Below are 24,039 nucleotides of genomic sequence, written 5' to 3'. Positions count from 1 at the left end.
AGGTTATGACGCTGAGGAACACACACACACACGCACACACACACACACACACACACACACACACACACACACACACACACACACACACACACACACACACACACACACACACACACACACACACACACACACACACACACACACACACACACACACACACACACACTCACACACAGGAGCTAAGACTCGACCCCTGCAACCACAAATAGGTGAGTACACACACACAGACAGGATGTTCCAGAGATGGGACACAGCAACAAGGGGACACAGTTGGAAGTTGAAGACACAGATGAATCACAGGGATGTTAGGAAGTATTTCTTCAGCCACAGAGTAATCAGGAAGTGGAATAGTTTGGGAAGCGATGTAGTGGAGGCAGGATACATACATAGCTTTAAGCAGAGGTATGATAGAGCTCACGGTTCAGGGAGAGTGACCTAGTAGCGACCAGTGAAGAGGCGGGGCCGGGAGCTCGGACTCGACCCCTGCAACCTCAACTAGGTGAGTACAACTAGGTGAGTGCACACACACACACACACACACACACACACACACACACACACACACACACACACACACACACACACACACACACACACACACACACACACACACACACAGGAATGAGGAACTTCCTGAACGGGGTTCAGTGGGACAGAGAACTGGCAGGGAAGCCAGTTAATGAGATGATGGAATATGTAGCAACAAAATGCAAGGAGGCTGAGGAGAGGTTTGTACCCAAGGGTAACAGGAATAATGAAAAAGCCAGGATGAGCCCATGGTTTACCCAAAGGTGCAGGGAGGCAAAAACCAAGTGTGCTAGGGAATGGAAGAAATATAGAAGGCAAAGGACCCAGGAGAATAAGGAGAGCAGTCGTAGAGCCAGAAACGAATATGCACAGATAAGAAGGGAGGCCCAAAGACAATATGAAAACGACATAGCACCAAAAGCCAAATCTGACCCGAAACTGTTGTACAGCCACATCAGGAGGAAAACAACAGTCAAGGACCAGGTAATCAGGCTAAGGAAGGAAGGAGGAGAGACAACAAGAAATGACCATGAAGTATGTGAGGAACTCAACAAGAGATTCAAAGAAGTGTTCACAGAGGAGACAGAAGGGGCTCCAGAAAGACGGAGAGGTGGGGCACACCACCATGTGCTGGACACAGTGCACACAACCGAGGAAGAAGTGAAGAGGCTTCTGAGTGAGCTAGATACCTCAAAGGCAATGGGGCCAGATAACATCTCCCCATGGGTATTGAGAGAGGGAGCAGAGGCACTATGTGTACCCCTAACAACAATATTCAATACATCTATCGAAACAGGGAGATTGCCTGAGGCATGGAAGACAGCAAATGTAGTCCCAATCTTTAAAAAAGGAGACAGACATGAAGCATTAAACTACAGACCAGTGTCACTGACATGTATAGTATGCAAAATCATGGAGAAGATTATCAGGAGAAGAGTGGTGGAACACCTAGAAAGGAACGATCTCATCAACAGCAGCCAACATGGTTTCAGGGACGGGAAATCCTGTGTCACAAACCTACTGGAGTTCTATGACATGGTGACAGCAGTAAGACAAGAGAGAGAGAGGGGTGGGTGGATTGCATTTTCTTGGACTGCAAGAAGGCGTTTGACACAGTTCCACACAAGAGATTGGTGCAAAAACTGGAGGACCAAGCAGGGATAACAGGGAAGGCACTACAATGGATCAGGGAATACTTGTCAGGAAGACAGCAGCGAGTCATGGTACGTGGCGAGGTGTCAGAGTGGGCACCTGTGACCAGCGGGGTCCCACAGGGGTCAGTCCTAGGACCAGTGCTGTTTCTGGTATTTGTGAACGACATGACGGAAGGAATAGACTCTGAGGTGTCCCTGTTTGCAGATGACGTGAAGTTGATGAGAAGAATTCACTCGATCGAAGACCAGGCAGAACTACAAAGGGATCTGGACAGGCTGCAGACCTGGTCCAGCAATTGGCTCCTGGAGTTCAATCCCACCAAGTGCAAAGTCATGAAGATTGGGGAAGGGCAAAGAAGACCGCAGACGGAGTACAGTCTAGGGGGCCAGAGACTACAAACCTCACTCAAGGAAAAAGATCTTGGGGTGAGTATAACACCAGGCACATCTCCTGAAGCGCACATCAACCAAATAACTGCTGCAGCATATGGGCGCCTAGCAAACCTCAGAACAGCATTCCGACATCTTAATAAGGAATCATTCAGGACCCTGTACACCGTGTACGTTAGGCCCATATTGGAGTATGCGGCACCAGTTTGGAACCCACACCTAGCCAAGCACGTAAAGAAACTAGAGAAAGTGCAAAGGTTTGCAACAAGACTAGTCCCAGAGCTAAGAGGTATGTCCTACGAGGAGAGGTTAAGGGAAATCAACCTGACGACACTGGAGGACAGGAGAGATAGGGGGGACATGATAACGACATACAAAATACTGAGAGGAATTGACAAGGTGGACAAAGACAGGATGTTCCAGAGATTGGACACAGTAACAAGGGGACAGTGTTGGAAGTTGAAGACACAGATGAATCACAGGGATGTTAGGAAGTATTTCTTCAGCCACAGAGTAGTCAGTAAGTGGAATAGTTTGGGAAGCGATGTAGTGGAGGCAGGATCCATTCATAGCTTTAAGCAGAGGTATGATAAAGCTCACGGCTCAGGGAGAGTGTCCTAGTAGCGATCAGTGAAGAGGCGGGGCCAGGAGCTCGGACTCGACCCCCGCAACCTCAACTAGGTGAGTACACACACAACTCTAAGAACTACTAAGAGACCCTAACTGTTTCCACCAGGGAACTTCTTGATTAGCTGGGTTGTGGTTCTTACTGCCAACAGCATGATTAATCATGCTTGGTTTAGGTTCTAGTCTTTGCAGCAATAGCCCTCGGATTCAACAACTAGTAAACAATATGCAGGGGCCCCAGAAGGGAATTTTTGAGGGTATGTAGGATATGTTGTCACGAAATAAACAATGTGCTAAAAAGATGCAATTTTAGGATGCAGTGCGATTTGTTATTTTTTAAAACGTGGAAGGATACCCAGCACTGGAGCGCCAGCGGTTGCATTAAACATAGCACGTATGACTGAAACCTTTGTCAAGAGACCATTTTTTCCCTGAGTGCCGTGGTGGGTTCTCGTGCGTAATAAACACACTAGTCACCCTCTGAGAAGAACTACAGGTGTTGAGGCGATATTAGTGTCGGATTTGCCTTATGTTAGCGAGCGAGATAAGGCCATAAAATAGGTGGTCTGCGCGGGTGGGCATCACCTCTGCTTAGTAATGCTTGAGCTAATACGTAAGTGTTACGTGAGAACGTTTTACTGGAAGTGTTTGTTGAATGTAGCACTTACAGTAGTGCTGGTGGCACTACTTTAGTCGCTACAATCACATGCCCAAAGAACTTGATAAGTTCCTTGAGCCAGTTCCTAATCCGCCAATCTGTGGTTCCTACGCTGAATTGGATGCTCCTACCACCAGCAGCCAAACTGATAAGGCCATCAACCAGGATGTTTGGTGTGGGACTGAAACGAGAGGGCGTTGTCCCCGTGAGTCTGCTACAAATAGAGGTAGTCTTTCTCTGGAAGTGTGGAGGTGCCTAGGGACACCATCCCTCCTCTGATGGAGTAAGGACATAGATAAAGAGTAGAGAAAGAAAAATGGCGATAGAAGAGGAGAAAAGAGCAGCACTACTCTTCCAGGCAAATTATTCGTATTAAATGCTGGGAAGAAGAGAGAGTGTTATCATGTGTTTAGTGAAGAGATGACAGGACCTGACGTATATCAAGAACGATGAGCAGCAGCAGGAAGAAAACCAGGTGAAGGAGGAGGAGAAACATAAAAAGAAAGAGAATGAGAATGAAGAAGAAAACTTAAAGGAGAAGCGAGAAGGACATAGGAACGAGTATGATGAACAGGAGGAAAAGGAAATGGTCGACGAGTAACTAGATGCTATGGACACTAGAGTAGACCGTGGGACGTAGTTCTGGTACATTACAGGAATTCACAAACTAATTATAACCTAATAATCAAGGATGTGTGGACTGGTATGTAAGAGGTGTATCACAGGGGAGTGAAGGAGTGGAGGGGACCAGGTCAAAAAGGACTACACCAGAGGTTCCCAACTTGGGGTACACACTTCCCCAGGGGGTGCGAGATGGCACTTCAGGGGGGTGTAACAAAAAGTCCTAATGAAAAGAACAATTCCGTTTATTTTACCAAAAACTTTTCTAATCGCTCAATTTATATTTACATTTTATGCACTGAATTAAAAGCTTATTTTTTAGAGATCAATTTGTTTACCCGCATTTGGTTCAATTTGTGATTAAAAAATTAGAAATTTGACTTCAAATTCAAATGTGATATTACTTTTGTTAGGGGAGGGGGGTTGCAACATTAATCAAACATTTCCTAGGGGTACGAGGCACAGAAAAGGTTGGGAACCCTTGGACTACCGGTATCAGTGGGAAGGAAGGTAGTGAGCTGGAGTTGACGTTGGTTAAGGTGAAAAGTAAGGAAGTTTTGGTGTGACTGGTTTGTGGTGTGCGAAGTTACCAAGGCCAAATTATGTACATGAGTTTGTAGGTAGGATAACATGAGTGCTGATCATGGGAAGAGGACACAGGTAATGTGTGGGATACTGAGAGGCGGAGAGCAAGGCTGAGGTCACCAGGTTTTTAACTATCATCATTTCCGTCTTGTTATTGTTTGTTTTTTCTTCGTCTTCTTCTTCCTCGTCGTCGTCTTCTTCATCTTCTTCACTTAAAGTGACAGCTCACTGTATCATACAAAATAAAATGCGCCTCTCTTGTCTCTTCTTCCTGTTCCTGTGTAAGCACATGAAAGCGCTCAAGCTTTCCTGTTTTTCCACCATGGTATTCATCTTCTTTTTCATTTAAAGTGAGTGTCAGTGCTTCTTTCCTCGTCGTATGTGCCCAAGTTCTCCGTACTCAATCCATTTCCTCCCCCACCAAAACGATGTATAGACTTCGCTAACTTTATAAATGACCTTTATTAAATAGCAAAGAATTTTCAGTTTCATGAAAGAATCGTGAAATCCTCAAGCAAATGGCTCACCGGCTGACATAAGGACAAGACACATTGTAGGAATTCAAGCGGTGAATGCCTCAGAACAGCGACTGTGGTACATTACTTGTACTATACCAGCTAGGTTGTTATTGCTATGTAGGCTTGTGGACCTCTGACAGCAATATCTTGGTTGACCAGGCAGACTACAAGGAAGCTAACTGGCCCAGTGGTCAACGCGGCGGTGTGGAGTTTTGAGACACTGACTGCAGGTTCAAATCCCACCCGTGGTATGGTTTGTTTGTAATCGTGTCATTACGATTTCGTGAGTCGAGTCAGGAATGCTTGGAAGTGATCAGGGTCCCAGGACCGAAACGTTTTCTAATAAATATGCCCTAGTGTTTACTTATGTGTCTAAACCAGATTACAAGGAAGTCTGGCCGGGGTGGAAAAAACATCGAAAGAGGTCACAGGTATGTCGTAGGCTAGTCGGAGCGTGTGTCCGTCGTGGATTAACAGATCACCAAGCCTCACATTCTTCCTCCTAGATTGGGCTCACTACTGGGATAGGAGACTCGAACATGCCTGGAGAGCTGCACAGGTCACAGTTGTATTCAACAGGTGAGCATAGGGAGCGGCAGATGGTAGACCGAGTAGCCCCCTCTCACCCCAACCCATCCTTTCTTTAGACCTCAACCCCCTCTCCCATTTACCCCAGAGAACACTAGACACTAATTGAATGTGACGCTCAACTCTACTTTCCGTTTGTGACGTCCATTGTCATGTCGCTGACTTCTTTTTTATAGAGAGACAAAAAATTATACTGTATAATATTTCCTAGATTTTTGTAATTCCTGAGAGAGAGGGTGATGTGAGGAAGACGAGGAAGCAAACAGATGGTACAGTAAGAGATAACAGAAGATTTAAGATATGGTACAAGCATACAGTACAGATGAAAACTAATGATACACAGATAACCAGTACTTAGGAGATTGAAACTTATGACTTTGTCCGATTTGGACCATTAACAAGTATGGCTTGTTAAGGCTCCAAGGCGGACCGAAACGTCGTCATAGGTTTCACTATGATAATTCAGAAAATTTGTGTATTGTTCCATCCACGGTATTGTGACTCTTTACTCTTTTCGAAAACTACAGATATTGGGTTATTCTAATTACAGGAAAATACATCGTAAACAATGGGAATCACACGGAGGACGAGGAATATGATGTGATGTATTTCATTATGCTAGATGTTGAAGACAGCACAAGGATAAGAGAAGACGACTCAACAAGACTGCTCTTCACTATAATCCCAGCAGATACAAAATAAATGGTTTATAAACATCCACCACGAGCCAGTGACCATGTGATACACGGTGATTGTTGACGGTTCCTGAGTCAACGCTTGGTGTCCTAGTTCCTGATCAGGCCTCCTAGTTGACCTAATCAGTCGGGCTGTTGGTGACATCGGAAAGCCACAGCCTTGATGATGAGGAACTTCAAGAAGAAAGTGGTCATGTTCTTTCTTGAAGACAGTTTTGGGTGTTTTAGTAATTAGGTATCCTTGAAGGGATACTTTATAATGGTTGCCTGGTCCCCCCTCCCCTCCCCACTAAGGTTGTCGTTTATAATTTGAGATTGATGATTAAGATATATGCAACAGTTAGGTATCTTTATTGTTGAAACGTTTCGCCTACACTTTAGGCTTCTTCAGTCAAATATAAAGGCAGCAGGCGTAGTAGTGAAATGAAGATTAATCAGTCCATCAACCTTGGAGAAATAGTGGTCAGTCCCTCAGCCTGGAGAAGAGTTCAGCTCCATGATCTAAGACGATATGAAGCTGAAGCCTAAGAATGGAGCCTTAACACTCCATTCTCAACTATCAGCAAGTGCAAGTTCTCCCTAGTCAATGTTAGAGCTACAGTATATAAGTGATTTTTAGAACCTGTGAAATGATGCTAGTTTCTTCACTCTGTGCAGACTACTTGTAGACAGTTTCGAGGGGTTATCGCTGTAGCGGCCTGGTCCTAGACCTGACCTCCCGGTTGCTGGCCTGATCAACCATGCAGTTGAGGGTTAGCATCACTCAAGAAGAACGTATACACTACAGCATGGCTGATCATAAGTGAAGTTATCTCTTTCTGTAATCAGGTTTTTCATTTATTGTATTTTGCAATGTGTCAAGCATCCAGCTCTCATAAGAATAATTTCAGTGTGTAGTTTGAGAGAAGACCCTCTTGCATTTGTCCAAGATAAATTATAATGAGATGAGTGTCTACGGTGTGCATTCCAGGGAGAACTGTGGTCTTTGAGGTGGTCGACACCGTTGCTGAACAGCGGCTGTGGCTGAAGCCACGTTTCCTCAATAAAAATACCCAAGTGTTGCACATGTGTCTAATTTATCAACTTGTCGGTTCTCTGAACCATTCATCTACATGGCTGTAGCTCTACCGACAACAATAGAGGTCCAACACAGATGCTGTGACAGGTACAAGACAGAGAGCGAGAGAGAGAGAGAGAGAGAGAGAGAGAGAGAGAGAATGAACGAAATAACGAACGAACGAACATACTAATTTGTCAGTCTCGTGGATTGTGCTCGTGAGGTGAAGAGAAACTTTGGTGGGAAAGTTGGTTATTATCTGCCACGGACGGCACAGCAGTACACGACACCAGGTAACCTCACGGTACAAAATAATAACACCGATACATTAACTATGATTTAAACCCTTGTGAGTCACAGAACTGCTAGCATCCTGAGATAAATAAGTATATATTATATTTTCTTACGGCACAGATACACATTTACTATTGTCAGAACATTGTCAAGGAAACCGAAATATACATCTGTCAGATGGGCAAAATATGCATATCCTAGATTTGTTGACTGAAAAACAATAATCTGTTTGTGGGTGTTTGGTCTAAGATGTAGGCACTACGATCATTTTGTTTTCAGTTCGCCGTCAACCTACGTGGAGTCTGCCTGGAGGGCATTCCGGGGATCAACGTCCCCGCGTCCCCGGTCCACGACCAGGCCTCCCGGTGGATCAGGGCCTGATCAACGAGGGTGTTACTGCTGGCCGCACGTAATCCAACGTACGAACCACAGCCCGGCTGATCCGGCACCGTCTTTAGGTATCTGTCCAGCTCCCTCTTGAAGACAACCAGGGGTCTTCCCGTAATGCCCCTTATTGCTGGTGGGAGGCTGTTGAACAGTCTTGGGCCCCGGACACTTATTGTGTTTTCTCTTAGTGTACCAGTGACGCCCCTACTTTTCACTGGGGGTATGTTGCATCGCCTGCCAAGTCTTTTGCTTTCATATGGAGTGATTGCTGTGTGCATATTAGGGACCAGTCCCTCCAGAATCTTCCAGGTGTAGATTACGATATATCTCTCTCGCCTGCGCTCTAGTGAGTACAAGTCAAGTGCTTCCAGGCGCTCCCAGTAGTTAAGGTGTTTGATGGAACTTATACGTGCAGTAAAGGTTCTCTGTACATTCTCTAGATCTGCAATTTCACCTGCCTTGGATGGGGATGTTAATGTACAGCAGTATTCCAGCCTAGAAAGAATAAGTGATTTAAAAAGGATCATCATTGGCTTAGCATCTCTTGTACATTAAAATGGTATAAAATACCGACAGGTTGTTAGGTAAGACACATATGCAACAGTTAGGTATCTTTATTTTGAAACGTTTCAAAATAAAGATACCTAACTGTTGCATATGTGTCTTACCTAACAACCTGTCGGTATTTTATACCATTTTAATGTTCAATCTGTCAGACACTGCAACACAAGGGTATCTTGGTACAGACCTACAATCAACTTCTACAACCTCTACTAGTGAGAACGGCTGGATTTGAGAGGGACCTGACCTCCCAACATCTGAGTTCTTACCTCTTCTAGTGACCTACGTCTCACCTGTTGGCGCTATATTAGGCTTCATCCTGTCACTTCATCTCCATATTGTTTCATTCTATGGAACAATGCTCTTCTCCAGACTGAGGGACTGACCACCTCAAAACTTTAAGGGTGATGGACTGATTACATCGTCTTCAAGTATCTTCTGCTTCTATCAACTTTTCTGTACTCGACTGAAGAAGCCTACTGTGTAGGCGAAACGTTTCAAAATAAAGATACCTAACTGTTGCATATGTGTCTTACCTAACAGCATCTCTTGTCTTGAATGCTCTCATTATCCATCCTATCAGTTTCCTAGCAGATGTGATAGTGGCATTGTTGTGATCCTTGAAGGTGAGATCCTCTGACATTACCACTCCCAGGTCTCTCACATTACTTTTCCTCTCTATTGTGTGATTGGAGTTTGTAGTATACGCAGTTCTAGTTATTATTTCCTCCAGTTTTCCATAACAGAGTAGTTGGAATTTGTCTTCATTGAACATCATATTGTTCTCTGTTGCCCATTGGAAAACTTGGTTTATATCTTCTTGGAGGTTAACAGTGTCCTCAATGGATGACACTCTCATGCAGATCCTAGTATCGTCTGCAAAAGATGATACAGCGCTGTGGTTTACATCTCTATCTATGTCTGATATGAGAATAAATTCAAATTCAAATTCAAAGTTTATTCTCTATAAAGATTACAATGTTGAATTTACAGAATTTGGTTGTTGTGTGGTTTACATGTAGTTAAATAATGATTACAGAGTGTACCACTAGAACGCCTAGCATGGCTAGGCATTTCGGGCAGACTTAGTTTAATTCTTTATTTTAAAATGTTACAAATTATGAGGTAAGTTGGTATTATGGCTAAGTGACTAAATACTAGTTTGTGAGTTTAGCAATGTGAATGCTTCTGTTTTGGCACAGTACATAGTTTCAGTATTGGAGTATCATAGAATTCATTATTTTAAGATTGAGATTAATATTTCTGTTATGGTCAAATGGGTGAGTGAGTGTAAGTGTGAACCACCAGGTGGTATTCGTGTAGTTAGTTGATGGGGTGTATCAGGGAGATAAGATTTTTCTAATGGAACAGGATAGGTGCGAGTACTGTGCCTTGTGGGACAGAGCTCTTCACTATGGCAGCATCTGATTTAACTCTGTTTACCAGTACTCTTTGTGTGCGATTGGTTAGAAAGTTGAAGGTCCATCTGCCTACTTTGCCGGTTATCCCTTTAGCACGCATTTTGTGTGCTATTACACCATGGTCGCACTTGTCAAAGGCTTTTGCAAAGTCTGTGTATATTACATCCGCATTCTGTTTGTTTTCCAGTGCATCTAGGACCATATCATAGTGGTCAAGCAGTTGCGAAAGGCAGGAGCGACCTGCTCTGAAACCATGTTGCCCTGGGTTGTGCAATTTTTGGGAGTCTAGGTGGTTTGCTATCCTGCTTCTTAGAACTCTTTCAAAGATTTTTATGATGTGGGACGTTAAAGCTATTGGTCTATAGTTCTTAGCTACTGCTTTGCTGCCACCTTTATGGAGTGGGGCTATATCTGTTGTTTTTAGTGACTGTGGAATCTCGCCTGTGTCTAAGCTCCTTCTCCATAGCATACTTAGGGCCCGTGAGAGGGGTTTCTTGCAGTTTTTAATGAACACCTAGCAGGTATTAACAAAATACTTTTACTTCTAAGTTTTTGTGTATGGATCTTCATCCTTAATGCTTGGCTGAAGCATACCACAAATCAACAGGGAAGGCTATATATTTCTCAACTCCATAAAAAAAAGATGTATAAAAAGCTGGGTAGTGGATATGAGCAGAGTTCAGAATTTGGAAGCAGCCAGTTTTTTGTTGAGTGAGTCATTTGTAATTAAGCTTAAAAGGCAGTGTGAGCCTTGCGCGTGCGCTGCAGGTGAAGGATTGGTCACTTTCAAGTGCTGCTGCTGCTCTTGGGTCTACTGCTGCTCTCTAGTCTGCTGTTGCTACTACTACTGCTGTTGTTGCTGCTGCTGTTTTTACTTCTGTTGTCTTCGTTGTTACTGATGTTGCTGTTATTGTTATTGAGATGCTTCTGTCGTTGCTGTTGATGTTGCTGCTATTATTGATTATGCTTTTGTCGTTGCTACTGATGTTGCTGTTGTTATTATTGATGATGCTTCTATCATTGCTACTGTTGTAGTTTCTTTTATTTCTACTTCTGTTGATACTACCGCTGTTACTGTCGTTCATGTTATTGGTGTTGATGATGAGTCCGCTATTGTTGGGTGTTTGTGCTGTTCCATTATTGCTGGTGGTGCTTCTAGTATTGCTGTCTTTATCTCTCTGTTGTTACAGGTGTTATTGCTGCTGTTGCTACTATTTTTACCGTGGTGTCTGTGCTACTGCTGCTGTAGGTCTCTGTGCTAATACTACCGTGGTGTCTGTGCCACTGCTGCTGATACAGCTGCTAGTATTCACTAGTATAGTTAATGCAAGTAATGAATCCTAGAACATTAGTATGTGGAGATGCTTTATTTTTTTTTATATGGTCTGGAAAGCTTTCTATTATATCTTATGATGGGATTTTTTTATGAGTGACCCGCATCAGGAGAACAAGAATACACAAGAACGAAGGAACACTGCGGTAGGTCTGATAAAGATGATATATGTGCAACACCTAGAACTGATGAAGCCAACCATTGGCTTCATCAGACCAATGCAGAGGTTATTTGAAGGTGTTGAAACTGTAGACGGGAGAAGACGAGGTAATTAGTCCCTCTGCCTATTGAGAATAAAGAACAAAAATGAGGCACAGTACCGTGACGGGAACAATGGTCCAAGTCAGACCGAAACGTCCTCGTCAACTTCTTTCTCCTATGTGCGGATTATTTGTGTATCGTACATGTCTGATACAGCATTACCGCGGGAGCTTAGTACAGAGGGTAACTTCCTCATCTTGTATGCCAACCTCTGCTCAACTCTTGGGCATGACCTACAGTATTTCCAGTAGTGATGAATGGTTTGAAAAACCGACAAGTTGAAGATTGAGACACTTATGCAGCATATGGGAATCTTTATTCCCATATGCTGCATAAGTGTCTCAATCTTCAATCAGTATTTCCAGTAGTTGACCCCGCCCACAGTGACGATACCTTAACTGCTGCACTTCATCTGACTCTTATATAAGCCTCTGTCGTCCTTCCTGTGTGTTAGATTCATCAAGATTAAGGTGGTGAACACCCTCTTCTAGGCTGAGGGATTGAGTACCGAGGTGTCTTATACTGTATACGGTTTCAACGCTTTCAGATAATCCCTGTATTGAATTGATAAAGCCACTGGTTGGCGAAACGTCTTCGTTATAAAGTTATCCAGGTGATGCACAGGTCTCTTATTTATCAGCTTTTTGGTATTGTATGCCATTAATGCTATTGCGATAGTTGTGCTGGCCCACTCTAGGAAGGTCCAACTCACATCCACCCACATCCACCCATGTACCCGTCTAACCTGTATTTAAACCTACCCAAAGTTCTTACCTCAGTGACAGCCTGGGAGTTATTGTCACATTTTCTCCAAACAAATATTTTTACCAGTAGCATGTGAGGATGACTGGTAGGAGGATAACATAAATTATAAGATAATAACCAGAGGTGCAGAGAGTGATCCAAATGACGTACTGCTGAAGATAAGACATACGTTGAAGTGGAACCTTTTATAGGGACTCCTTGACCAAGTTCTACACAGGGCGAAACTTTCTCCTAATAAAGACTTGTTCTCCAACGTTCTTTTATTAGCATGAAGAAAGTTGGTTGTTTTGGTGGTGCGTTGAGGTTAGAATCCACAGCGATAACCAGCTACCTCTCCTGTTTTCTGTCATGGTGACCAGCTGTCTTGTTGACACTAGCAACCTGTGTTCTAAATTGAAGTTTCGTCTTTGCACGCGTTACGATCTGTCTATTTCTGCACTATCTAAACCGAAATTAATATGTATTTACGTAGAATTAAAGGGGTAGCAGATATAAATTTAAATTCCCTTCTTGGTTTGCATGAAATTGAATTAGGCTAGGCTAGGCAAGGTTAGTTAGATTACATAAACCAGTAAACATATGTTTAACCAGAGATAAACAAAATTTAAAACGACCTCTATGTCTTTGGCAACAAGGTAGCCGAAAATAACTAGGAAACGTATAAATCTGTTCAATTATCATTGGTGGCGGGAGAATGATCTGGAGGAGGTGTTGAGCTCTGATAAGCATTGCATTTTCTAGTTACACTTTATTCGCAGTTTGTAGCCTGGCGAGAGTATTTACATTCTTCAGCAGACACATTAAGAGGTTTAATGTCTTTCCTATGGTCACTGCGAGAACCACATAGCACCATCTTGTTTCATGGTGCACTTAGAAACATTTCACCAGGGCTTGTTGCGGAGGATTTTGTTCTACTTTACCCTCACGAGATGTTAAGAGGCAAGTAACGTAGTGCGTTATTGAAGCACCACACATACTCGTCTAATACGTTATCACCTAATTGTAATCGTCTAGTTGAGTTTCAGGGGTCAGGCTATGGCTCCTTGCCACCTATTTTTGGCTTCCAGGGCCCGATCATATCTACTCTTGAAATTTTGTAGTTTCAGAAACCCGACAAGTTGATAAATTAGACCCAAATGTTGCACATGTGTCTTAAGTTATCATCTTGAAACTTTGTACAGCGTTTACCTCTCCTACCTTTTCATCTAAAGCTTTTTCTTACCACTATATGAATGAAAAAAGTCTTCCTTATGCATTTTCCAACATTTTAGAGTGCATTAGTTTTTAAATGCTCTAAAATCTAAGCCAAAATCAAAATTAAACAGTTATTTTTGGTGCTAAATACGCAAGTCATTTTTTCGCCTCCTCTCTGGGCCGTAATTTAATTAGTTTAAATCCTGAAGGGTGGTAGAGTCCAGGTCTGGCAGTGATGCTCCGGGCAGAACCACTATTGCTAACACGTACCAACTAACCTTTTGCTCAAACCGCAGACACCATTTTTTTGTGTATCCTGCTGTAGTGTAGAGCCCCAATGTTCCATAGTGTTTCATAATGTTGGTCTGTTTTCAGAGTTCAGCGAGCACCACACCACCAGCACTGAGCACAGTCTTCCATATTGACACGCAGCTTCAGGTTTTTGAACAGAAATAATAAGATAAAGCCTGCAAGTTGGTGGAAATATAAAGATACGTATCCAGAGTAATATATTACAAGTCCCATGACGGCGTTATCCGCCATCTTGAAATACAGTCGACCATTTCTGTGGTAATCCTCGTGTAATAAGTTTTTTACTTAATTTTGTATTTTGTTCTTGAAAACTAAATTACGACATTACTAATAAGGCACCATACATAAATCTGAGCAATATTTAATGACATTCTGCGCCGGCGTAGAATGTCATGGGACTTTTAGTATTATTTTGGATATACAGGTTTGCTTTCCCACCAGTTTCCTTTCAATCTTTAATTTTATCCTAAAGTTCCCGGACTGATATTATCAGTTGTTGCGAGAGTGAAGCAGGCAACACACCAGCACTGAGTCCAGTCTTCCATGGCATTTCATAAGTGTTGCCAAGTCTTTTAAGCGTTACTTACCACACTAGCAGGTGTAAGGCAACGAACACCCTGATGGACGTTGTGGCCACTTTAGACAACTCTTCAATTGTGCAAACTAAATTGCTGTGAGGGAGACACTAATGTTGACGTCATGTGAGGGAGACACTAGTGTTGACGTCATGTGAGGGAGACACTAGTGTTGACGTCATGTGAGAGAGACACTAGTGTTGACTTCATGTGAGGGAGACATTAGTGTTGACGTCATGTGAGGGAGACACTAGTGTTGACGTCATGTGAGGGAGACACTAGTGTTGACGTCATGTGAGAGAGACACTAGTGTTGACGTCATGTGAGAGAGACACTAGCGTTGACGTCATGTGAGGGAGACACTAGTGTTGACGTCATGTGAGAGAGGCACTAGCGTTGACGTCATGTGAGGGAGACACTAGTGTTGACGTCATGTGAGGGAGACACTAGTGTTGACGTCATGTGAGGGAGACACTAGTGTTGACGTCATGTGAGAGAGGCACTAGCGTTGACGTCATGTGAGGGAGACACTAGTGTTGACGTCATGTGAGGGAGACACTAGTGTTGACGTCATGTGAGAGAGGCACTAGCGTTGACGTCATGTGAGGGAGACACTAGTGTTGACGTCATGTGAGAGAGGCACTAGCGTTGACGTCATGTGAGGGAGACACTAGTGTTGACGTCATGTGAGGGAGACACTAGTGTTGACGTCATGTGAGGGAGACACTAGTGTTGACGTCATGTGAGGGAGACACTAGTGTTGACGTCATGTGAGAGAGGCACTAGCGTTGACGTCATGTGAGGGAGACACTAGTGTTGACGTCATGTGAGAGAGGCACTAGCGTTGACGTCATGTGAGGGAGACACTAGTGTTGACGTCATGTGAGGGAGACACTAGTGTTGACGTCATGTGAGGGAGACACTAGTGTTGACGTCATGTGAGGGAGGCACTAGCGTTGACGTCATGTGAGGGAGACACTAGTGTTGACGTCATGTGAGGGAGACACTAGTGTTGACGTCATGTGAGGGAGACACTAGTGTTGACGTCATGTGAGGGAGACACTAGTGTTGACGTCATGTGAGGGAGACACTAGTGTTGACGTCATGTGAGGGAGACACTAGTGTTGACGTCATGTGAGGGAGACACTAGTGTTGACGTCATGTGAGGGAGACACTAGTGTTGACGTCATGTGAGGGAGACACTAGTGTTGACGTCATGTGAGAGAGGCACTAGCGTTGACGTCATGTGAGGGAGACACTAGTGTTGACGTCATGTGAGAGAGGCACTAGCGTTGACGTCATGTGAGGGAGACACTAGTGTTGACGTCATGTGAGGGAGACACTAGTGTTGACGTCATGTGAGGGAGACACTAGTGTTGACGTCATGTGAGGGAGACACTAGTGTTGACGTCATGTGAGGGAGACACTAGTGTTGACGTCATGTGAGGGAGACACTAGTGTTGACGTCATGTGAGGGAGACACTAGTGTTGACTTCATGTGAGGGAGACACTAGTGTTGACGTCATGTGAGGGAGACACTAGTGTTGACGTCATGTGAGGGAGACACTAGTGTTGACGTCATGTGAGGGAGACACTAGTGTTGACGTCATGTGAGGGAGACACTAGTATTGCAGTGGCTTATTGTTTAATGTGTTGCTTAACAATACCCAGTTGGGGTCAGGCTTGATCACAGGATGGGAGGGTAACTCCAGTTACTTGGAGCAAGAGCCTCTCACCAGCATTAAAACATCATTAGTGAAGTATGTTAAGGTGATGACAATTTTTTTGGCTGTTATTGTTAGTAAGTTGTAAGTTTGTGTCATAATTCACTATTAATCTACAATTTGGAGAGGAATCTTTCAAACGACGTTTAACTTAGACGAACAGAAACGTCATCTAAAGATTCCTCTCCAAACAGTTGGTTAATGGTAATTATTTCAACCATATTATTGTGACTTATTCTCTGATATAATGTTGTTTCGTGTTCTCTTTGCAGGCCTTCGTGTGGCGAAGACGATGATGACGGACAAGGGCTAACAGGTGAGGTGACTAGTGTCTTGACCTGGTGCCTTGTAACGTACTTATAAAGCCTTAGTTTCTCAACACTGCCTACCACAAAAATTATGTTTAGATGCTTAATATAATAATGATCTTTATTTCTACAAGGTATACTCGCCTAGTTATATACATTGTACATACTACTATAGAAAATGTCCCTGGTTATGCAGAGCATTTCGGGCAAATTAGGTCAGTTTTGTCCCCAGGATACGGCCCACATGAGTCAACTAACACCCGGGTACCTATTTTACTGATAGGTGAACATGAACAGCAGGTGTCTTAAAGAAACATCCTGATGTTTCCACCTGTACCGGGGATCAAACCACGGACCCCAGTGTGTGAGCTGAATGTCCAAGGTGTCCTGATCTACAGGACACCTTGGGCTAGAAATGCTGCTTAGCACCGGCAAGCTTAGAGTATTCAGTTGAGGTCTATTCTACTTAGCTGGAGGTCGACATACACAAACTCCATTTGTGTGAACTGAAAGCGATATATGTATATAATACAGAGAACGACGATTTACTATGGTGTTGTGAATATGGTGTTAATTCCAGGCGGCTACAATGCTGCGTGCATATGTTAGTGGTGCAGAGGAGAACCTTGTAGCATACTGTAGTGATGTGTATATCATAGGGTTTATAATGTGATTGTAATAATATAGACGGTAGTGTAAACAAGACATTATGTGAGCACGAGGCTGGAGGAGCCAAGTGGCTGCTCCTCACCTCTACCATGTCACCATCATGTAGACATGAAGCTGGATGAGCCAGGTGGCCTCCCTTCGTCTCTACCATGTCACCATCATGTAGACATGAAGCTGGATGAGCCAGGTGGCCTCCCTTCGTCTCTACCATGTCACCATCATGTAGACATGAAGCTGGATGAGCCAGGTGGCCTCCCTTCGTCTCTACCATGTCACCATCATGTAGACATGAAGCTGGATGAGCCAGGTGGCCTTCCTACGTCTCTACCATGTCACCATCTTGTAGACATGAGGCTGGATGAGCCAGGTGGCCTCCCTACGTCTCTACCATGTCACCATCATGTAGACATAAGGCTGGACGAGCCAGGTGGCCTCCCTACGTCTCTACCATGTCACCATCATGTAGACATAAGGCTGGACGAGCCAGGTGGCCTCCCTTCGCCTCAATCATGTCACCATCTTGTAGACATGAGGCTGGATGAGCCAGGTGGCCCCCCACTCACTTCAGTTATCTCACTTCATGCTTCATATCAACATGGAGACAACGATATTTTTTTTACATCTTTCATCAAGTGGTGGTGGTGGTCCTTACTGTAGAGTCAGCACCAACAGTCTCACTGATCACGCTGTCACTAGGGAGGGTTAATCCGGAATTGTGTTCCCGGAATCATCTCCAGTTAACTGTTGCCACTAATTATTTTACAAAATGCCCTTTATACCTTTAATGAGTTTCGAGAGTCTTTCCACTCCCGGAGCCCGGCCATGGGCCAGGCTCTTCTGGTGCTAGATCAGTCAATAAATTTCAAACTTACCTAAACAATCTGAAAGTCTGTACCTGGTGTATATATATACAAAATATTTTGGTACTTTCCAGGAATGTAGTATAAGATACTTTTATGTGTAGGGAATTTACACGATGTGTTGCACATTATGCAAGATAAAACATTAGCTACCCGGCACATTTGCGACTCAACATTATAGATTAATTCATATGTCCTTCACAGCTGTCAGTGTAAATTGAGATTTCACACCTGGATGAACGTAACAAGTTGTGTGTTGTTGGTGGTACAGGTGTGGCATTACATATGCACATTACTAGTGGTGTTTCATTTTTATCAGAAAAATATTTAATTGATTGGGAACTTTGTCAGTGTTATCTTTGAACTGTGTGTGAGAGTGCTACCAGCTAGACCAGGTTTGAGTCTCACGACGCCTTGTTACATTCATGTGTGTTTCAAATCTCACTTTGCATATTGTTTGACCACGAGGAAGCGCTGAGCCTGAATGGGTCATGCAACGCCTTGGGAATGGGAGGGGATCAGATTTCATCCGAGGAAGAGGAGGGTAGCTCTGATACCTTGTATCAGGAGCACTTCATCAACATCAAGGCACCCTCTTAAAGGGTCATTTTGAATAGACAATTGTTGCTAGTAACTCCAGAACCCCATAAGACATAATAAACTCCTGCCAGGTCATGTCTGCGTACATCAACGAGCGTGAGAGTGTATGTGGAAGGATGATACAGAGTGTATGTGGAAGGATGATAGAGTGTATGTGGAGGCATGATACAGAGTGTATGTGGAAGGATGATACAGAGTGTATGTGGAAGGATGATACAGAGTGTATGTGGAAGCATGATACAGAGTGTATGTGGAGGCATGATACAGAGTGTATGTGGAAGCATGATACAGAGTGTATGTGGAAGCATGATACAGAGTGTATGTGGAAGCATGATACAGAGTGTATGTGGAAGCATGATACAGAGTGTATGTGGAAGCATGATACAGAGTGTATGTGGAAGCATGATACAGAGTGTATGTGGAAGCATGATACAGAGTGTATGTGGAAGCATGATACAGAGTGTATGTGGAGGCATGATACAGAGTGTATGTGGAAGCATGATACAGAGTGTATGTGGAAGCATGATACAGAGTGTATGTGGAGGCATGATACAGAGTGTATGTGGAAGCATGATACAGAGTGTATGTGGAAGCATGATACAGAGTGTATGTGGAAGCATGATACAGAGTGTATGTGGAAGCATGATACAGAGTGTATGTGGAAGCATGATACAGAGTGTATGTGGAAGCATGATACAGAGTGTATGTGGAAGCATGATACAGAGTGTATGTGGAAGCATGATACAGAGTGTATGTGGAAGCATGATACAGAGTGTATGTGGAAGCATGATACAGAGTGTATGTGGAAGCATGATACAGAGTGTATGTGGAGGCATGATACAGAGTGTATGTGGAAGCATGATACAGAGTGTATGTGGAAGCATGATACAGAGTGTATGTGGAGGCATGATACAGAGTGTATGTGGAAGCATGATACAGAGTGTATGTGGAAACATGATACAGAGTGTATTTGGAAGGATGATACAGAGTGTATGTGGAAGCATGATACAGAGTGTATGTGGAAGCATGATACAGAGTGTATGTGGAAGCATGATACAGAGTGTATGTGGAAGCATGATACAGAGTGTATGTGGAAGCATGATACAGAGTGTATGTGGAAGCGTGATACAGAGTGTATGTGGAAGCATGATACAGAGTGTATGTGGAGGCATGATACAGAGTGTATGTGGAAGCATGATACAGAGTGTATGTGGAAGCATGATACAGAGTGTATGTGGAAGCATGATACAGATTGTATGTGGAGGCATGATACAGAGTGTATGTGGAAGCATGATACAGAGTGTATGTGGAAGCATGATACACAGTGTATGTGGAAGCATGATACAGAGTGTATGTGGAAGCATGATACAGAGTGTATGTGGAAGCATGATACAGAGTGTATGTGGAAGCATGATACAGAGTGTATGTGGAAGCATGATACAGAGTGTATGTGGAAGCATGATACAGAGTGTATGTGGAAGCATGATACAGAGTGTATGTGGAAGCTTGATACAGAGTGTATGTGGAAGCATGATACAGAGTGTATGTGGAAGCATGATACAGAGTGTATGTGGAAGCATGATACAGAGTGTATGTGGAAGCATGATACAGAGTGTATGTGGAAGCATGATACAGAGTGTATGTGGAAGCATGATACAGAGTGTATGTGGAAGCATGATACAGAGTGTATGTGGAAGGATGATACACAGTGTATGTGGAAGCATGATACAGAGTGTATGTGGAAGCATGATACAGAGTGTATGTGGAAGGATGATACAGAGTGTATGTGGAAGCATGATACAGAGTGTATGTGGAAGGATGATACACAGTGTATGTGGAAGCATGATACAGAGTGTATGTGGAAGCATGATACAGAGTGTATGTGGAAGCATGATACAGAGTGTATGTGGAAGGATGATACAGAGTGTATGTGGAAGGATGATACAGAGTGTATGTGGAAGCATGATACAGAGTGTATGTGGAAGCATGATACAGAGTGTATGTGGAAGGATGATACACAGTGTATGTGGAAGCATGATACAGAGTGTATGTGGAAGCATGATACAGAGTGTATGTGGAAGCATGATACAGAGTGTATGTGGAAGGATGATACAGAGTGTATGTGGAAGCATGATACAGAGTGTATGTGGAAGCATGATACAGAGTGTATGTGGAAGCATGATACAGAGTGTATGTGGAAGCATGATACAGAGTGTATGTGGAAGCATGATACAGAGTGGATGTGGAAGGGTGATACAGAGTGTATGTGGAAGGGTGATACAGAGTGTATGTGAAAGGGTGATACAGTGTATGTGGAGGCATGATACAGAGTGTATGTGGAAGGGTGATACAGAGTGTATGTGGAGGCATGATACAGAGTGTATGTGGAAGGGTGATACAGAGTGTATGTGGAAGGGTGATACAGAGTGTATGTGGAAGGGTGATACAGAGTGTATGTGGAAGGATGATACAGAGTGTATGTGGAAGCATGATACAGAGTGTATGTGGAAGGATGATACAGAGTGTATGTGGAAGGATGATACAGAGTGTATGTGGAAGGATGATACAGAGTGTATGTGGAAGGATGATACAGAGTGTATGTGGAAGGATGATACAGAGTGTATGTGGAAGGATGATACAGAGTGTATGTGGAAGCATGATACAGAGTGTATGTGGAAGCATGATACAGAGTGTATGTGGAAGGATGATACACAGTGTATGTGGAAGCATGATACAGAGTGTATGTGGAAGCATGATACAGAGTGTATGTGGAAGCATGATACAGAGTGTATGTGGAAGGATGATACAGAGTGTATGTGGAAGCATGATACAGAGTGTATGTGGAAGCATGATACAGAGTGTATGTGGAAGCATGATACAGAGTGTATGTGGAAGGGTGATACAGAGTGTATGTGGAAGGGTGATACAGAGTGTATGTGGAAGGATGATACAGAGTGTATGTGGAAGCATGATACAGAGTGTATGTGGAAGGGTGATACAGAGTGTATGTGGAAGGGTGATACAGAGTGTATGTGGAGGCATGATACAGAGTGTATGTGGAAGGGTGATACAGAGTGTATGTGGAAGGGTGATACAGAGTGTATGTGGAGGCATGATACAGTGTATGTGGAAACATGATACAGAGTGTATGTGGAAGGGTGATACAGAGTGTATGTGGAGGCATGATACAGTGTAGGGTGTTCAGTTAAACGCATCGTAAACACTAGAGGTGTGAGCATGAGATGCGGTGAGCATATTTATAGATAAAACTAGTTACTTACCATGTGTAATACAAAACTAATTAGTGACATGTATAATACTCATACAGTCAGTTAGAGGTATGTATAATACTCCCCAAAAAAGTTAGTAACATGTATAATACGAAACCAGTCAGTGATTTATATATAATATTCACAAAACCCGTTAGTGACAATGTATACTAAAAATCAGTTAGTGACAATGTATACTAAAAAGCAGTTAGTGACAATGTATATTAAAAAAAAGTTAGTGACAATATATACTAAAAAAATCAGTTAGTGACAATGTATACTAAAAAACCAGTTAGTGACAATGTATACTAAAAAACCAGTTAGTGACAATGTATACTAAAAAACCAGTTAGTGACAATGTATACTAAAAAACGAGTTAGTGACAATGTATACTAAAAAACGAGTTAGTGACAATGTGTAGAACTCAGAAAAACTTTTAATGTCTTGTATAATATTCACAGAAACCAGTTAGTGACTTTGTATAATACTCAGTTAGTAACGTATGTAATACTGACGGGTGTTTTGTTTCTCAGCGGCGGATGGCTACAGTACACCAGGAGGGATATGAACATAAGAACATAAGAACGAAGGAACACTGCAGAAGGCCTACTGGCCCATGCGAGGCAGGTCCAAGTCTCCTACCGGCTTAAGCCAATGCACCCAACCTAGTCAGGTCAGGTCACATTGACTTAAGGGAGGAACACGGCAACCGACCTGGTAGCACAAGCTATCAGGTCTAACTCACACCCACCCACATCCACTCATGTATTTATCCAACCTATTTTTAAAGCTACACAACGTTCTGGCCTCTATAACGGTACTTGGGAGTTTGTTCCACTCATCCACAGCTCTATTACCAAACCAGTACTTTCCTATATCCTTCCTGAATCTGAATTTTTCCAACTTAAAACCATTGCTGCGAGTCCTGTCTAGGCTAGATATTTTCAGCACACTATTTACATCCCCTTTATTTATTCCTGTCTTCCATTTATACACCTCAATCATATCCCCCCTAATTCTACGTCTTTCTAGAGAGTGCAGATTCAGGGCCATTAGTCTATCCTCATAGGGAAGGTTTCTGATACATGGGATCAACTTTGTCATCCTCCTTTGTACATTTTCCAGAGAATTTATATCCATTCTGTAATAAGGTGACCAAAACTGTGCAGCATAATCTAAATGAGGCCTAACCAAGGATGTATAGAGTTGAAGAACAACCTGAGGACTCCTATTATTTATGCTTCTTGATATGAAGCCAAGGATTCTATTAGCTTTATTGCGAACACTTATGCACTGTTGTCTTGGTTTCAGATTACTGCTAACCAGAACTCCTAAATCTTTTTCGCAATCCGTAATATTAAGATCTACATTATTTAGTTTATATGTGGCATGGTTATTGTCCTGTCCAACATTTAGAACTTTGCATTTGTCTATATTAAACTGCATCTGCCACTTCTCCGACCACTGCATCAGTCTATTCAAATCTTCCTGGAGTGCTCGAATGTCCTCGTCAGAATGAATTCGACGGCCTATTTTGGTGTCATCGGCAAACTTGCTGATGTCGCTCTTTATGAAGGTAAGCGTCTCCTTTAATGTTTGTGTTGACATAGTTTCTTGTCAACCTGTTTCAACATAATGAATGTAATATATGTGTGTTTCTGCTCTCCTAGCCTCATGTGCAGTTACTATGTGTGTTTCTGCTCTCCTAGCCTCATGTGCAGTTACTATGTGTGTTTCTGCTCTCCTAGCCTCATGTGCAGTTACTATGTGTGTTTCTGCTCTCCTAGCCTCATGTGCAGTTACTATGTGTGTTTCTGCTCTCCTAGTCTCATGTGCAGTTACTATGTGTGTTTCTGCTCTCCTAGCCTCATGTGCAGTTACTATGTGTGTTTCTGCTCTCCTAGCCTCATGTGCAGTTACTATGTGTGTTTCTGCTCTCCTAGTCTCATGTGCAGTTACTATGTGTGTTTCTGCTCTCCTAGCCTCATGTGCAGTTACTATGTGTGTTTCTGCTCTCCTAGCCTCATGTGCAGTTACTATGTGTGTTTCTGCTCTCCTAGCCTCATGTGCAGTTACTATGTGTGT

At 43.1% G+C, this 24,039-nt stretch overlaps 1 long non-coding RNA gene across 3 annotated transcripts in view; it reads left to right on the top strand.

The window, feature by feature from the left end:
- LOC138852383 (uncharacterized) overlaps positions 1-23,317 on the top strand; it is a 387,670-nt gene extending 364,353 nt beyond the window's left edge. For all 3 annotated transcript variants that reach the window (XR_011391712.1, XR_011391711.1, XR_011391714.1), the window contains 2 exons: positions 16,521-16,564; positions 22,488-23,317. This is a non-coding gene — a long non-coding RNA (uncharacterized lncRNA). The remainder of the gene's footprint in view (positions 1-16,520; positions 16,565-22,487) is intronic.
- The last annotated feature ends 722 nt before the right edge of the window (positions 23,318-24,039 follow it).

The sequence above is a fragment of the Cherax quadricarinatus genome, chromosome 7 (assembly GCF_038502225.1).
Source record: "Cherax quadricarinatus isolate ZL_2023a chromosome 7, ASM3850222v1, whole genome shotgun sequence".
Lineage (NCBI taxonomy): Eukaryota > Metazoa > Arthropoda > Malacostraca > Decapoda > Parastacidae > Cherax > Cherax quadricarinatus.
The sequence above is the reverse complement of the archived record's forward strand: the minus strand, read 5'-3'. Positions and strand labels throughout refer to the sequence as shown.